The sequence below is a fragment of the Elaeis guineensis genome, chromosome 11 (genome assembly GCF_000442705.2).
Source record: "Elaeis guineensis isolate ETL-2024a chromosome 11, EG11, whole genome shotgun sequence".
NCBI classification, from domain to species: domain Eukaryota; kingdom Viridiplantae; phylum Streptophyta; class Magnoliopsida; order Arecales; family Arecaceae; genus Elaeis; species Elaeis guineensis.
Window position 1 is genome coordinate 6504558 of NC_026003.2, and position 4686 is coordinate 6509243.

The following is a 4686-nucleotide window of genomic DNA, read 5'->3' on the forward strand; positions in this document are numbered from 1 at the left end:
GACATTGAGCACAACTTTTACAATATTCATGAGCATCCTTAAACAAATTGGGCCAATAAAAACCACATTGGAGAACCTTAGCAGCAGTTTTCTTAGACGCGAAGTGACCCCCACATGCTTGATCATGACAAAAAGATAAAATATTCATGACTTCGTTATCTGGGATACACCTTCTAATAATTTGATCAGGACATTGTTTAAAAAGATAAGGATCATCCCAAATGAAATACTTCACTTGGGCAAAGAATTTATATTTATCCTGCTTAGTCCAATGAGAAGGTATCTTGCCTATGGCTAAATAATTTACAATATCAGCAAACCAAGGTTCAGTAGACACAGACATGAGTTGCTCATCTGGGAAAGATTCATTGATGGGTGGTTCACTAGATGGTGCGACTGAAATTCGGGACAAATGATCTGCTACAACATTCTCAATGCCTTTCTTGTCCCTAATTTCTAGGTCAAATTCTTGAAGGAGCAAATCCATCTGATTAAACGTGCCTTGGCATCCTTCTTTGCTAGGAGATGTCTAATGGCTGAGTGATCGGTGTAAACAATGATGTGGGTCCCAACCAAATAAGATCTAAATTTCTCTAAAGCAAAGACAACGGCAAGGAACTCCTTCTCAGTTGTGGTGTAGTTAAGCTGCGCATCATTTAAGGTTTTACTTGCATAATATATCACTCTAGGCAGCTTATTTATTCGTTGACCTAAGATTGCACCCACAACATGATCGGATGCATCACACATTAATTCAAATGGTTCAGACCAGACAGGAGGATGAATGATTGGAGCTGATACAAGTGCATTTTTTAGAAATTCAAAGGATTCCAAGCACTCATAAGTAAATTCAAATTTGGTATCCTTTGCCAAAAGATTAGTCAGTGGACGTGCTACTTTGCTAAAGTTGGCAATAAACCTTCTATAGAATCCAGCATGACCTAAAAATGAACGTATTTCTTTCACAGATTTAGGTGGTGGAAGACTTGCAATTAGATCTATTTTGGCCTTGTCCACTTCAATCCCCTTTTTAGAAATGACATGGCCAAGAACTATTCCCTGTTTGACCATAAACTGACATTTTTCCCAGTTGAGAACTAGGTGCTTCTCCTTACATCGTTCTAGAACTAATTGCAGGTGATTCAGACACTCGGAGAAGGTTAGACCAAAAACAGAAAAGTCATCCATAAAATTTCTAGAAATCGTTCTATCATATCTGAAAACATGCTGGTCATGCATCTCTGAAAGGTTGCCGGTGCATTACATAGTCCAAAGGGCATTCGTCTATAGGCAAAAGTACCAATGGACAGGTGAATGTAGTCTTTTCTTGATCTTCAGCGGCTATGGGGATCTGGTTGTAACCGGAGTATCCATCAAGAAAACAGTAAAACTCTTGTCCGGCTAGTCTTTCCAACATTTGATCAATAAATGGCAAAGGAAAGTGATCTTTCCTTGTCGCAGCATTCAACTTTCTATAGTCTATACAGACCCTCCATCCCGTTTGGGTCCTAGTTGGGATAAGTTTGTTTGCATCATTTTGGACCACTGTTACCCCAGATTTCTTGGGTACTACTTGAACTGGGCTTACCCAAGAGCTATCAGAAATAGGATAAATTATTCCACTATCTAGGAGTTTCAGAATCTCCTTTTTAACTACATCCTTCATAACTGGATTAAGCCTTCTTTGGGCTTCTCTTGTTGGTTTAGCCTCTTCCTCTAAGTATATTCTATGTTGAACTATAGAAGGGCTTATTCCTTTGATATCTGCTATGGTCCAACCTATTGCTTCCTGATTTGCTTTTAGAACTGACACTAACTCCTCCTCTTGCTTGGGATCTAGGTCTGATGCAATAATTACAGGCAAAGTTTCTTTGGGTCCTAGATATGCATACTTGAGATGTTCTGGGAGGGGTTTCAGTTCTAAAATGGGTGCTTCCTCTATCGATGGTTTAGGTGATGGTTTCACCATCTCAATGATTGGTTCAGTAAGAAGTGTCGATTCCTGATTAATCTGATTTTCTTTAAGTATTTCATTGACATCCTCAGACTCATGGATTAACCAGGGGTTAGACTCTAGGTCGACTTCATCATCACTAATGTCAATGGATTCATAAATACCATCTTGGACTACATTGACATCAGCATGAGAAGAGGATTCCTGTTCTAAGTTAAAAACATTAAGCTCAATGGTCATATTCCCAAAGGATAACTTCATTAGACCATTTTGACAATTGATTTCAGCATTGGCCGTAGCTAAGAATGGTCTTCCTAAAATGACAGGTATATGTCCTTTAGGTTTCGCAACTGGCTCAGTCTCTAAAACAATAAAATCTACAGGGAAAATGAAATTTTCAACCTTTATCAGAACATCCTCGACCATTCCCTTAGAGATCCTGAGAGATCTATCGGCTAACTATAATGTGATCCCAGTAGGTTGAAGTTTTTCTAATCCTAGTTGTTCATACACCGAATATGGAAGGATATTCACACTAGCTCCTAGATCTAGCAAGACCTTTTTTATATTGGTTTCTCCAATAACACAAGAAATTGTTGGAGCTCCAGGGTCCTTATATTTAATTGGCACATGGCTAGATAGGTATGAACTGACACTTGCAGCCAAAAATGCTTTCTTTGGTACATTAGTGGTCCTTTTCCTAGTGCAAAGATCTTTTAAAAATTTGGCATAAGTTGGAACCTGATGGATTATATCTAAAAGAGGAATATTAACTTGGACTTGTTTAAATACCTCTAAAATTTTGTCTAAATGTTCAGATTTATTGGATTTCAATCTGTTTGGAAAAGGAGCTCTAGGACTTTTAAGTACTGGACTAGGTGAATTTTCAGTTTCTGGTGCTTGAGGTTGAAAGGTAGTAGTTTTAGAAGGTGACTCGACAGATGAGTCATCTATATCATCAAGTGCAACTACCTTATTGTCTATTTGTTTTCCTGATCTTAAGGTATGAATGGCATTTACACCATTAACTTGGTTTCCTTGTTGGGGTCGTGGACCATTTTGGTTCCTAGGATTTGGCTCATGTTGGCTAGGTAACCTACCATGTTCTCGTTCACTAATGGTCGAAGCCAGCTGACTTACTTGCATTTCCAGACGGGCTATAGCTTGGGTGTTATTATTTATGAGTTGACCCGTAGTTTGCATAAAGCTGGTATGTGTTTTCATCATGGCTTCTAGGCTTTTCTCTAAAGAGGTAATTTTCTTGTCATTATCATGGAAGCCTGATGGGTTGTTCATCACTGGGTTGGACCTTAGATTTTGCTGATTGAAATTTGGATTACCTACATTAGGATTCTGGGACCATGAGAAATTCGGGTGATTCCTCCAACCTGGGTTATATGTGGGTGCATAAGGATTGTTCAATGGTCCTTGATAGGTGGCATTCACCTGTGCACACTCATTCGAGTAGGAACATTCTTCTAAGACATGGTCTGGTGCATTGCACCCTTTACACATGGGTGCAGATATTTGATTTACATTGGCTGGTCTCTGTAATTCTAAGGCTTCCAATCTACGTGTTAAGGTTGCAATCTTGGCCTCTGATGCTAGGGTTGGTTGAATTTGATGCATTCCTCCTCTTGAAGGTATAGCTTTATCAGGTTTCCTAGTTGTTTCCCACTGTAAATTTTTCTCGGCTAGGTCTTCTAAGAATTGCCAAGCTTCAGTAGTTTCTTTGTCCATAAATTGGCCTTGGCACATGGACTCTAGCATGGTTCTTGAGTTTGAATCTAACCCCTCATAGATGATCTGGCATAGTCTCCAAGTTTCTATTCCATGGTGTGGGCATTGGGTTAAAAGATTCTTGAAACGATCAAAGTACTTCCAAAATGATTCACCAGCTAGTTGGTAAAATTGATTTATTTCATTCCTAATCCTAGCTGTTTTATGATGGGGAAAATACTTTTTTAAAAATGTTCTCACAAAGCCCTCCCAGGTAGTGACAGAATAGTTTGGCAGACTATAAAGCCACTTCTTAGCATTGTCCTTAAGGGCAAAGTTGATTAATCTAAGTTTGACCTCATCCTCTGTTAATTGCAGTTTCATGGTTGCACATACCTCCTCAAATTCTCTAATAAATATATAAGCATCCTCTAATCCTGTGAATTTTGGAAGCATATTTATGATTTGAGGTTTGATTTCAAAATTGTTAGCTGTGGGTTGTGGCAACCTGATACAAGATGGTTGGATGGAGCCAACTGGATAACACAAATCCTTAAGGGTCATGGGTTGGATTGGTTCAGCCATTGGAACAACAGGAATTGACTCAATTCTAACTAGACGACCCGACATTCTTCTCCACACACGAGGTGTACGGTTCTCGATGTTTATATAATTTTTTTTTTTAATAAAATTTTTATGTATAAGGAAAAGAAAGAAAAGTTCTAAAGAGAAGATCCTAAGGAGTCCTAAATCTAAAGAAAAGTAACCAAATTAATTTAAATTTTAAATTTTTTTTTTTTCAAACAAGTGAATCAATAAATTAAACTCAATCTATCCTAGGGTTAACCTAAATCTAGACAGCTCCTAACTGTTCCAAGATGACCCTTCAAACCTTCCAAGTGGAGATTGATCAACTAGTTAGCCAGGTAAGTATAAGAGGTGAGAGGTTCACTCATCGTTGCCTTTCTAGACACCAAACGAGTTGGCCAGGCCAGCAACTGAACCAATTTAAC

At 38.5% G+C, this 4686-nt stretch overlaps 1 non-coding gene across 1 annotated transcript; it reads left to right on the forward strand.

Moving 5' to 3' along the window:
• The first annotated feature begins 3782 nt into the window (after nucleotides 1–3782).
• Nucleotides 3783–3889, forward strand: LOC140852706 (small nucleolar RNA R71). The gene has a single exon (XR_012135608.1). It is a non-coding gene; the product is annotated as a small nucleolar RNA R71 (small nucleolar RNA).
• The last annotated feature ends 797 nt before the right edge of the window (nucleotides 3890–4686 follow it).